General features: G+C 46.8%; 1 protein-coding gene across 1 annotated transcript in view; it reads right to left on the reverse strand.

Moving 5' to 3' along the window:
* Positions 1 to 13,006, reverse strand: part of LOC147692587 (RNA-binding protein 6-like) — a 1,208,024-nt gene that overhangs the window by 429,910 nt on the left and 765,108 nt on the right. The window lies entirely within an intron of this gene.

The raw sequence follows: 13,006 nt of genomic DNA on the forward strand, positions 1-13,006 counted from the left end.
CTGGATAACTGCTGTTACAGGTAAGTAACACATTTCTTATCCAGTATTTGGGTGTCTTTCATAGATTCACATGCCTGAATCATAATAGCTAGCAATTAGATATGCACATTTGTGATGTAATGTTGCTCTGCAGTCATGTTAGACAATGCATATATTATCACATAACATGGAATGATAGCATAAGTAAAATACCACAAGAGCAAAGAATGTGCATACCTGGATGGCGGGATGTAGGAAGGCTCACCTCACTGAAAGAGATGGCGAAGCACCGCCTGGCCCACTGCCGCATCCTTCTGAAGTTCGATATCCAGGCAGTAGTGTCTGGAGAAAGTGTGCGGGGACTTCCAGGTCGCCGCTCTGCATATGTCCAAGATTGGCACCCCAGCGAACAGTGCTGCTGACGTGGACATCGCCCTGGTGGAATGAGCAGTAACATGATCAGTCAAAGGCCGTCCGGCCTTGTCGTGGCAGAATGCAATCGCCGAGGAGATCCATCTCGAGATGCTTTGCTTTGTGAGAGGAAGGCCCATTCTTGGACTGCTGTATGCCACGAACAGTTGTGAAGATTTTCTGATAGCCTTAGTTGTATCCAGGTAGAACTTTAGTCATCTTTGGAGATCCAAAGAATGCAGAGCTCTTTCTGCTGCTGTGGAAGGGTTCGGAAAGAAGGACCTAAGGACAATTCGTTCATTGAGATGAAAGTCCGAAGGCACTTTTGGTATGAATTTAGGGTTCGGTCTCAGCACCACCCTGTCCTGTCTGAAGTATATATGGTTCCTGAATGGACAAAGCTTGTAGCTCGCTCACTCTCCTGGCTGATGTTAAAGCGAGCAAGAGAGCCGTTTTCCAGGAGACGTATTTGATAGATGCTCGATGAATGGGTTAAAACGGATGTCTCATGAGTTGGTTGAGTACCAGATTCAGTTGCCATGTCGGAGGGACTTTCCGAGGCCTCGAAAGGATCTGTAGAGCCCCTTCAGGAATTGCTTGACTAGTCTACTTGACCACAGAGAAGGTCCTGTGAAAGTTCTGGTGAACCTAGAGATGGCTGCCAGGTGAACCTTAATGGATGCATGTGCCAGTCCTGACTGTGCCAAATGTAGGAGGTATGGTAATATCTGTTCAGGGGTGACAGCGAGCGGTCGCAGGCCCTGGCCTGAACACCAAATGCAGAACCTTTTCCACTTGAGAGAGTAGGTTTTGTTCGTACTGTCCGCTCTCGCTTTTGCTAGGACATCCCTGCAGTCCTGTGGGATGTTTAGGTCACAGAACTCTCTGTGCTCAGGAGCCAGGCCGATAACTTGAGCGATTGGAGGTTCGGGTGCTGTACCTGCCCGTTGGACATCGTTATGAGGTTCGGGTGCTGCCTCAGACGAATCGGTGACCTGATGGAAAGTCGAAGCAGATCCGAGAACCAGTGTTGCCTCGGCCAGAACGGGGCAATCAGGATCAGGGTACAGGGCTCCTCCTTCATCTTCCTGAGGAGTCTCGGGATCATCGGAAACGGAGGAAAAGCGTACGCAAACACGCTGAACCAACCGATGGAAAAAGCATTTCCCAGTGACCCTTGTTGGGGACGCCAGCTTGCGTAGTTTGGGCATTTGGCGTTCTCCTTGGTGGCAAACAGGTCGGTTCTTGGGACTCCCCATTAAGAGAAGATGTGAGCCAGAGCGTTGTCGCTCAGTTCCCACTCGTGGGAGAGGTATCTTTGTCTGCTCAGGGCGTCCGCGATGGTATTGTCTTTTCCGGGTATATAGTCCGCTTTGAGCTGGATTTCGTGTATCACCAGCCAGTTCCAGATTTTCTGCGATTCGCGTGATAGAGAGAGCGAACGCATTCCCCCCTGTTTGTTGAGATAGTGCATCGTCGTGGTGTTGTCTGTTTTGACGAGCACTGGGGAGTTCTGGATACGTGGTAGGAAGGCCTGTAGAGCAAGATAGACACAGCCCTCAGCTCCAAGAGGTTTATATGGAGCAGCTTTTCCTGTGCGTCCCACTTGCCACTGATCCGAAGGTCCTGGAGAACAGCGCCCCATCCTTCCAGGGAGGCGTCCGTGGTGATCACCAGAGGTGTCGCCGGAAGGAGAAACAGTAATCCTATGGTTAGATTTTTGCGACGCCTCCACCATTCCAGACTTCTGGTTATTTTTGGTGTGATCTGTACAATGTCCTCGAAAGAGCCAGTACTTTGAGTCCATTGGCTCGTGAGAGCTTCCTGCAACGAGCGCATCCTGAGTCTGCAGTGAGGGATGAGAAGTATACAGGAAGACATCATTTCCAGGAGGGATGTGTAAGTCCGGACTTTGAGGTGTGTCTTTGTTGCCACAGCCGTGGCTAGGGACAATATCTTGTCCGTCCTTTCCTTCGAGGGGAAGGCTCTTGTGCACTCCGTGTCCAAGGTAGCCCGAGGAAGGTAATTTTTGTCGTAGGGATAATGCAGGACTTTTTGAGATTGAGGGTTAATCCCAGCTTCTGAAAAAGATTAGTGCAGGCGCTGGAGGATTCTGCCACGCCTTCTGGTGAGGGTGCTTTCACCAGCCAGTCGTCTAGGTAGGGGAAGACTTGGTGACCCAGCTGACGTAGAAAGGCCGCCACCGGTGCAAGGCACTTTGTGAAAATCCGCGGCGCGGATTTGAGGCCAAACGGCAGGACTTTGAACTGATAATGTCGGCCTGCAACTTCAAACCTCAGGAATTTTCTGTGGCGCTTGAGGATGGGGATGTGGTAGGCATCCTGGAGATCTAAGGATGTCATGAAATCCCCTTTTTCCAGAGTGCCCAGGATTTCTTGGATCGTCACCATCCTGAACGATTGGCTCCGCAGGAAAGCGTTGAGTGTTCTGAGGTCTATAATGGGCCTCCACTTGTTCTCCTTCTGTCGTACAAGAAAGAAGTGGGAATAAAACCCCTTTCCCTTTAAGGATGCTGGAAGTCGTTCGATGGCTCCTTTCTGTAGCATGACAGAAAGTTCCTGGAGAAGCAGGCGTAGGTGTTTGTGCACCCGCCTTTGGGGAGGTGTATTGGGAGGGATGGTGGTGAATTCGAGAGAATGGCCGAATCGTATCAGTTGGAGAACCCACCGGTCCGTGGTGATGTGTTGCCAATTGGTGAGGAAATGGGTCAACTTTCCTCCAATTTGAAAGGATGGAGAGGGTGGTAGGACTGGCTGGAGTAATCGGTCACTGGCGGCCGCCAGTGCCCCTCTTGGGATTCTTGCCTCTGAAGTTAGATCTTCCGTATGAAGATTGACGACCTTGTTGTTGTTGCTTGTGTTGGTATTGGTTCTTGTTATTGTAGGAATACGAGGACCTGTTCTGATAGGAACCTCGATAAGAGGACTGACCTCTGGATCGGTTGCCTCGAAAGGACTGGTTTCGCAACTGCAAAGTGCCCAGTGCCCTGGCAGTATCGGTGTCCTTCTTTATGGTTTGCAGTGCCTCGTCGATTTTGTCCCCAAAAAGATGCTGGCCGTCGAAGGGCATGTCCAGCACCTTCGCTTGTACCTCCTGGCGGAACGATGTCGCTTTCAGCCACCCTTGACGGCGCAGAACAGCAGCTCCAGCAAGCTGACGGAAGCCAGTCATGGCTGCGTCAATAGCACAGTCAATTATTTCCGCAGCTGAAGTTTGACCTTCTACAAGGAGAGCCTTGACTTCACCCTGGACTGCGTCAGGCAGTTCCTTTACATAAGGGGCTATGTCTTCCCAAAGTTGGCGATTGTAACGTCCCAACAAGGCGATGGAGTTGGCCACCTTGATGGTCATGGCCGATGTTGTCGTGAATCTTTTCCCAATCGTGTCAAGCTTCCTGCCTTCCTTGTCAGGAGGGGCGGACAGCGGGGAGGAAGGGTTGCGGGAGTTCTTCTGGGCCGCCTGCGTAACCACCGAATCAGGTTTGGGGTGTCCGTTGAGGCAAGCCGCCGCTGTAAGTGGGGCTTTGTATTTCTTGTCCAGGCGTGGAACAACCGCGGGCACTGAAGCGGGTGTCAGCATTAATTTTTTGCCTTGCTCCCATAAGAACTCTATAATTGGAATAGATTTAGTTGACTTTTGCGGCTGCTCTTTGAAATCGTGCAAGAAGCATTCCGTTTCAGTTGATTCCACGACCATATGGAATCTCTTCGCCGCCCTTTCCACAAGTTTGTGGAAGCCGCCAATGTCCACAGGCGGTGAGTCCGCTTGGCGTGGTTGTGGTGAAGCAGGGGATGACGCCACATACTCATCCTCCTCGTCGTGGTCCGAGTGGACCTCCTGGACCTCTCCTTCCTCTAACTCCTCCCCATCCTCATCTTCGTCTGAGGAGTCCACCACCTGAGGTTGGACCTTGTCACGGTGGGTTTGAGGGAGAGGTTGAGACTGTTTTGGGGTGGACGCTGGTGTATGTACCATAGGTGTCTGATTCCCACTGTCCGCATCCGGGAAGCGTTGCTTGTAATCGTGTACAAGGTACCGGAGGTCATTGACAAGAGTCGCCGGTAGGCATATCATGGGGGTGACCTCCGTGCGGACACTAGTGTGGACGGAGTGTTCCTGATAAGTGAACTCCTCCTGTTCCTCATCAGTGCTTTGGCATTTGACATTAAGGTCCGAGATAGAAGTAGCGGGACCCAGGTGGTCATCCTCTTCAGATTCTTCACTTTGGAAGATTTCCTGAGGTGGCTGCTTTTCCACTTTGCTCGGAGACGTTGTTTCCAGGGTAATTTGCAGCCTGGTAGTCTTGCCAGACGTAGCATTTGACCCGGTCGTCGTCGAGGGTGTCGTCGACAGCGGTAGCGCGAGGGCCGACACCTCCACATGTCTGGACTTTTTCCATGGCTCAGACAGTGCCATCTTCGACGACGAGTCTTCCGTCGACGGTGTCCTCGTCGACGGTGGGGTGGTCGACGGGACCTTGGTCGTCGACGACGACTTCGACGTCGAAGTTGTCGTCGTCGGTGCACTCGTCGACGACGAGCCCGTCGTCGACGGTGTCTTCGTCGACGGTGTCTTCGTCGTCGACTCCCCCGTCGACGTCTTCATCGTCAACGGTGGGTTCTTTAGTAACGTCTTCGACGATGATGGGCTCGTCGACGACGTCGTCGTCGGTGTAGTCCTCGTCGCCGACAGGGTCTTCGTCGTCGACGACGATGTCAGTAGAATAATAGAGGAGACAGGTCTACCTGATGACGAGGATGTAGTCGTCGTCGTCGACGCTGAAGGCGATGACGCTGATGTCGTCGACACAGTGGTAGTGACTGAGGTAGTCCTCTGGGCATGTCTGGTAGATGACGGAGCAGGCTTTTTAAAGGTTTGATCTTCCTGAACAGACACTGAAGATGTCGTGGATCTTGCCTCTGAAGAATTCTTGTGTGCCTTCTTAGAAGGAGTGTCTGAGGGGCCAGGGGAAGTTACCCTAGGCCTCTTTTTAGAGACTTCTGAGGACTTGGAAACACTGCCTTCAGATGATTCCAGAGTGTCCCTGTCCTTAAGCCTGTCGAGCCAGATGAGAAGGCGGCCTTCTCTGTCCCTCACGGTCTTTTTAGGGAAAGCCCTACATATTCTGCATTTGTCCGAGACGTGGTCCGGGTAAAGGCAATATAAGCACAGGTCATAATTATCATCCACATGGATCCTTTTCTTCCCACATGAAGAGCAGGCCCTGAAAAGGGCTTTCTTCTGTGATTCAGACATGGAAGAAAGTAGTGGAAAGAAAACACTTACTGCAGAACAGTGTAGTGAAGTAATCCTTGAAGAGTTGAGATTGAAGAATAACTTTCAAAGAAAGTTAGATGATTTTGAGGAATCCTGAGGAGAGCTCAGGCTGGAGACTCCCTAGCACAACGTGCTGTAGAAAATCTGAGGGACTGAGGCTCCTCCCAGGAAGGTTCTAGAGGGAGGTCGGAGCTGATTGGCTGACTGTGAGAGTTTGGTCCTTTTTACATAAGGACAAAGAAAGGCTACTAAGGGGAGGCCCTTAGGCCTATTTTCTCTATGTATGTCTATAGGACATTACTTTTTTATGTACCGGAGGCTCCCGTCTCGACGACGGGGAATGATTCAGGCATGTTAATTCTATGAAAGACACCCAAATACTGGATAATCGCTGTTTATAGTCTTGGATCAGAAATCGTAGGTCTGATACAATGGCCGCTGGTAGGCACACCATCGGTGTAACCTGTGTGTTGACTTGAGTGTGGACTGTATGTTCTATATGTTCCACCTCCTCTATTTCCTCATCAGTGCTTTGGCACTTGACCACAAGGTCTGATGGGCTTGTGGCTTGTGTGCACAACTCTTCCTCCGACTCCTCGCCTTGTAATAGACAGGTTGGAGGCAGCTCTTGCACCTTACTGGGAGACGTCAGGTGTGGCATAATTGGTTTCCTCGTGATCTTAATGGCGATATGGGATGTCTGTGGCTGCAAGGTATCCATGGCGTGAGAAAGCAGCGCAGACTCTTTCCATTTTCCTGCTGGCGTTGTCAGATGCGGCGCCGATGACGACGATACATTTTCAGGGGCCGTCGACGACCTTGTCGCTGTGTCGTCGTCATCACTTTTGTCGACGGTATTTTCCCCGTCGTCGACGGTGTTCTCGTCGACGTGTCCTTCGTCGACGGTATTTTCCCCGTCGTCTACGGTTTTGTTGTCGACGGGATGATCTTCGTCGACGGGACCATCGTCGTCGCCTTTGACTTCGACGTCGACTTCGACGATAAGATCTTCGTCGTCGATGGAGTAAATGTAATGGTCGACGACACTGGCATACTCGCCGTCGATGAAGACGTCGTCTAGGAAGAGGTCGACGATGCTGTCGTCAACGCAGTCTTTTGCGCTGAGGAGATACTCGACGCTGTCGACGTCAAGATCAGCGGTTGCTTCCTGGCCACAGGAAGATCCTTGCTAGACACTGAGGTTTTGCCCTCTGAGGACTTCTTGAGAGTCTTCTTAGGAGGGGTGTCTGAGGGGCTAGCGGAAGTAACCCTTGGCCTCTTCAAGGAAAATTGTGAAGTACCAGAGACACTCTCACCGTCTTCTGACACCAAGTCATCTGTCCTGTCCTTCAGCCTGTTCAGCCAGAGTAGCAAGCGTCCTTCTCTGTCCTTGAGGGTCTTGTTTGAGAAGGTCCTTCATATCTTGCAGTCCTTGGGTAGATGGTGAGGGTAGAGGCAATACAAGCAGGTTTCATGCTTGTCCTCTACATGGAGCCTTTTCTTTCCACATGAGGAACAGGCTCTGAAGAGACCCTTTTTCTGGGTATCAGCCATAATGTATAATTTTGGTAAATTCGTTTTTTAAAGTAAAGAAGAAGAAATCCTGAGGAGAACTCAGGTGGAGACTCCCTAGCACAACGTGCAATAGAAAATCTGAGAGACCTAGGCTCCTGACAGGAAGGTTCTAGAAGGAGGTGGTAGCTGATTGGTTGGTTCTTTACTTTGGTCCTTTTTACAAAAGGACATAGATAGGCCACTAAGGTGGGACCCTTGGGCCTACTCTAGTTTGGTCCTTTTTACAAAAGGACATTGATAGGCCACTAAGGTGGGATCCTTAGGCCTATTTTTCTTTATGTATGTTTATAGGACATTACTTTTTTATATACCGGAGGCTCCCATCTCGACGACGGGGAATGATTCAGGCATGTGAATCTATGAAAGACACCCAAATACTGGATAATAGCTGGTTTTCCAAGAAGTTGTTCTGACGTTTGGTACGGGTGGTAGTAGCCATGCTTGTATTTGGGTAGCATGGGCTATGCCTAAATAATGGTTTGATTTCTATGCCTATATAAGGGCAACGTGAATTGTACATGAATCGGGAAAATTCACTCTGAGCTTAAAACGCCACACAACAGCAACAAGGTTTACAACTGTGACTTTTGTACTGAATGCTGGTTTACAAAAGTAATGAACTTAGGTTTCTCAGATTCCTCTGATCATGGGGAGAACATTTTATGTCCAACATTCTGACATACCATAACCAGCAAATGAACTTTCATTTGTCATTGTGTACTGACAATGCATCATTTGTAAAGAAAATTAAAATACATGAATTGAAAATTGGTATTAAAGAAAGCTACATATTTTTAACTGTACAGAGGAATCTGAGTTTAAGTGGGCTAGTGTTATTCATCTTACCCAGAATGAATTCCGAAATATCCATTAACGCCCTTCAATTGCTAGGTAGAGTTTACAAAAATAGTTTTCTTCTGGATGCTCACAACTGGAACCACAGTTTGAAAAAAATCTAATGATATTAGTGAATGTACTAAGATCTGGGTCTCATTGTACCTTGAAATACAACTCATTATGTAGTGGTGACTATATCATATAGGAAAGGGAAAGCAAAAGCAATGTCTCAAACTCAAATATGCTGTTAATTTCTATAAATAGAAAATAAACAGGAATCAAGAGATGTTTCCATATCCCTTTTAAGGTGAGGGCACAGGAGCACTACAAATGTTTGTTAGCTCCTTGGATGGCTGTTGGGTTCATGATTCAAAGTGTGATGGTTGTGGGTTGTCTAATGTTGGAGAAAAAGGGTGATGTGCTTGAGGTTGGGAAGCAGGAAGAGGTGTCGATCAAGGCAATAAGTGGGGAGTTGTAAAGAGTGCAAGTTAGACACAGCCATCAATGCAGGTACTAACCAAATACATGTTGATATTGTATTATATGGGTTGTCATTGATGGTGCCCAAATACTGCTCAGCTGGAACAACATATTGGACCACACTCAGCTCTCAGAGTCATGATCCCGCCAAAACATTTTTGGTTGATCCATCAGCATAGTGATGGTAACCCACTGGGACATTTGCTACCATCAGTGTTTTGGTCCACTCAACATGAAAATAATAGTTTTTTCCTGGAGCTTGACCAGCGTTTTGGGTAAAACAACACAATTTCATTATTATGAATTATTGGTGGCTTCTAGTAGTCTTTATCTTCTTGACTAGGGTGTTCCATGCTTTGCAGATGGATTCAGGGAGCTCTTCCACCTACTCAGTTTGGAGGAATGATAATAGGTATGAAAATCTCATTCTCTGGTTCCTCTTAAAGAGTTGGGTTTGAACTTTAACTGGAGAGAAAAACTGGTCCAGTGCTCTGTAGAGGACTTGTAAGGATATTATTCTTGGAACAGGTAAATAGTGTAGGGCCTTCAGGACAAGGATGATTGACCATGTCTGTTTTAATTAACATCTCTTCTGGAGATCACATTCTGGATGTATTTATGTTTGCTAATTAGGTGTTTTGTGATCTCAATGTAGAGTCTATTGGCGTAGTCCAACACGACTGTACCAAGTCAGGTTAGGCTTTGATCAAATGTGGTAGCAAAGGTAGGTGAAAACAAGACACAATATTCTAACAATGCTGAAGTGACTTTTTGTCAATTTTTTTACCTGTCTTCTGATTTGAGTCTATGATCAATCCTCAGTTCAGTAATTCTGTGATGTGGTAGGAGGATCTTTCTCAATAAAAACAGAAGTTTGGTCACAAGTTTTCCATGTTCCAGTTTTACAGATAGTTTAATGTGTTTCATAGCATCCAGGAGTTAAATCCCTGAAGGCATTTTTTTAAAGTCCTGATGTCTTGGATCTGTCTGGCTTTTCAGTTATAGAAAATCTGAGTGCAATTGGCGTACTTGAAACAGGTCAGTTTAAAGGAATTTATAATCTCAGAGAGAGGGGGCAGGTATATGTTTAATAAGAGAGGGGCACCAAAGATATACACGATTTGTCCCACGCACTTAAAGCAATGCTCAGAGGAAGATTGATGACTAAGGCTGCTTCAGCAAGGAGAGACAGAGGGGCCTACTAGCAAAGAAACTGGAATTCAAGCTAGATAAAGCACAAGAGAGAGACAAACGCACCAGAGCCCTACATAAGTTGACCAGGAATGTAAATGGGCTTAGAGTCAAGGGTACACAGAGGAGGATTTTATAATACTTAAAGTAATCAAATGCACAGATGTTATTACTTCAGGAGTTGCATTGCCTCAAAAGAGCTGTGAACTGTTTGGGACACAATGGCGGATTAAAAAATTGGTGTGCACGGACCCACCATGTTGCTCAAAGGGGGTGACTATATTGATCAAGTCTAATGTCCATTCCGGTTATTGAGACCTTATGGGAGGTAGTGACGGGAGTATTGCCCAGGGTTGAGGCATTGGAGGTCCCGATGGATCCCAAGTGGCTTCTACTGAATGTACACAGGAAGTACAGCTGGCCAAATACTCTAGGTTGTGGCTGGAGGTTTGGCCCCTGGGATTCCTGACTTGGAGAAAGACTTGGATTGGTGCCAACATGTGGAAAAAGTGGTGTACCAGAGCATGGGTGCCCCAAAAAATGGGAAAATATATGGGGTGGCTGGAGTGCCTTTCGAAAGCATGGAGACCCCTAGGTGCAGGTGGGATGGAGCTGTATGGTGTGACGGGGAACAAGTGTCTAAGATGTGTACTTGTTTCTGGGAGATAGAGGATTGTTTAAGCGAGGTTCAAAGCTGGAATATGAACAAAAAGCTGCTCTTAATCGGGAGATAGCAAAACAGGAGTTTAGGGACCGGGTAAGAGAAAGCAAAAAGACAAAGCTGCAGGCCCCAACGTTTTTATCGGGGCACAACAACTGTATAAGCTAATGCACTGGCTTATTGGGGTGATTCATATGGCAACATCATGGAAATCTGAATACAAAATCTGAAGGAAAAAAAAGCGCTTAAAGCTAGCACAGCCCAACATGACTAGGTGTGATGTGATACTACCACGTTCCACGCTTAATATTATTGTTATCTGTGGGCTAATGGCCTTTCTTCTATATTTTCTGTCCCTCAATCACCTTGCCTAAGGGTTCGGGATGGAGATTTACTTTTTCTCGATTCTGCAATGTAAGAAGGGTTGCTTTTAAACCCATACGTTGTATATGTTGCCATCCTGCATTTTTCAAAAGTAGTTGGGGTTTTTACTTGCCATCCATGAAGTGTTTCCAGACTTACCCAAGGGTGATTAGGGTACAAAACAAAAATAATAATTAAAAAAAACCTCTAAATTATCCCAACTAATGGGCTAGACATCCGGGCAACATATTTATTAAATCTCTGACAGTGTTATCAAACATCGGAAGAGATTAAACAAACTGCATTATGCCAAAATACATCAACTTTCTATTTGGCTAAACCAACACATTTTGAGCACTTACTTAGTTCATGAACAGTGGGATAAACTTTTGAAAATTCTTTCTCCAGGGCGCATCTAATAAATGTTTCACTGATTCCAAAGTAATGCTATTTATGAACCTTAGACTAAAAAAAAATGTGCTCAAATTTGCAAGCATTCAAATTTATTCCTAGCAGTTGAGAAGCAGCGGGTGATTAACACACAATTATATTGTATCATGGCTCTGACTTATGCCCTGTGGGTTACATAAGGATCTCTCAACTTTTATACTGAATAGAAATGACCTTTGGATATTGCCCTTTGGTTACCCTGCTTGGTGCTGTTTAAAATCCCTGCTGAACTATTTGCCACTGGACGCCGAGAGGCTGGGATCTGACGGGAATTACCTGATTACGAGGAGCCAGAGCGGGCGCCCAGGACTGCGAGGACCAGCATTCCCCTTTCCATCCACAGCTGGTGCCTCTTCCCGGGCGTGCCCCGCCTTCTTTTCGTGCACATAAGCTAACTCCCATCGCGGGACGCGCGTGGGACTCAGCCCGGGGCTAAGCCCGGGCAAAGGGCGGGCCGTCTGAGGCTGTCCGAGGACGATAGAGGTCGGGTTGGGTCATCCCTCTTTCATGTGTGTCCTTGCCTAATCGCATTGTTGTGTGGTTAGATTACCGATCTTTTTCTATTTGTTTTCTATTTGTTTTTAATCATAAATTTGGGATTGCTGTTATTTTCACTATTACTGTTGCAACTCTTAAGGCTGGTTGGTAGTTCAGTAGAGACGGTATAATGCCTCCGAGATCAGGTAAAGAAAGACTGGTACAAGTCTCGACAACAAACGGGGTATTTACCGGCACGATTGACCACTTCTTTAAGCGTAAACAAGTATATTGGAAAAGGAAATAGCTTTTGTTGAAAAACGGCTTTTTATTGACTTAACCGGGAAAAGGTCTTCGCTGGGGAAAATAGGGCAGATCGTATCCCCTGTTCCACTATGCGAACTCGATCCCAGTGACAACCTATTTAAAAGCCCAAATCTGGTCCCAGAGAATACGGAACATGATGTAGTAACCCATGACCTGGAGATATCATCAGGTAGTTCCCTTCTCAATGATTTATTGACTACCGATAACAGCTGATCTTTCTAGTTCTATATCTAGTGCAGGGGACACAAGTTCAATTATGGTACCACCGCCTAGATCCATTAACAACACGAGGAAGAGGGTAGAGAAAGTTCAGAAGGGGGGTACTGCGAAGTTATCTAAAAATAAGTGTACAAGTAAACCCACTTCGAATTTAATAATACCCCCTACCAAAATCCCTGGGCTTCAGAAAACTATTGATCAAGTCACCAATCAACCCTCGTCCAAGAATGATGACATTTTTTGGGGAAAATTAGAATTTTTGATGAAGTCTTTAATGTTGCCATTGTTGGAATGGACAAGGTTGTTAAACGATAAAATGGACCAGTTGGAGCTATTAGTTAGAGAAAACACGGTCTGGTTAGAAAAGATTCCCAGAGCTCATGTTAACACAGGAAGTTTCCAAACAGAAGGCCAGTTACAGCCCACCAATGATATGTTAAGGGTAGGGCCAACTGTCAACTCAGTACCCCAGTTGCACCAACAAGAACATCTAAAGCAGGGGAAAAATAAGGTAATTCCCAAACTTAGGGAAAAAATGCCAATAGTAGGTTCAGTATCTAAAACACAGTCTGCCCCTAGTAAGATAGATAAAGCAACCAAGCCTTTGGGTCAAGGCCAACTTGAAATGAAGTCTGTTAAACCTAAACCTCCTTGTGTTAACTTACCCCCTGAATCAGCACCTTATACCATCATCTTAACTGGGGTTGTTCCTTTGGAGGTGGGGAAAACTGAAACACA

The sequence above is a fragment of the Lissotriton vulgaris genome, chromosome 9 (genome assembly GCF_964263255.1).
Source record: "Lissotriton vulgaris chromosome 9, aLisVul1.2, whole genome shotgun sequence".
Taxonomy (NCBI): Eukaryota; Metazoa; Chordata; class Amphibia; order Caudata; family Salamandridae; genus Lissotriton; species Lissotriton vulgaris.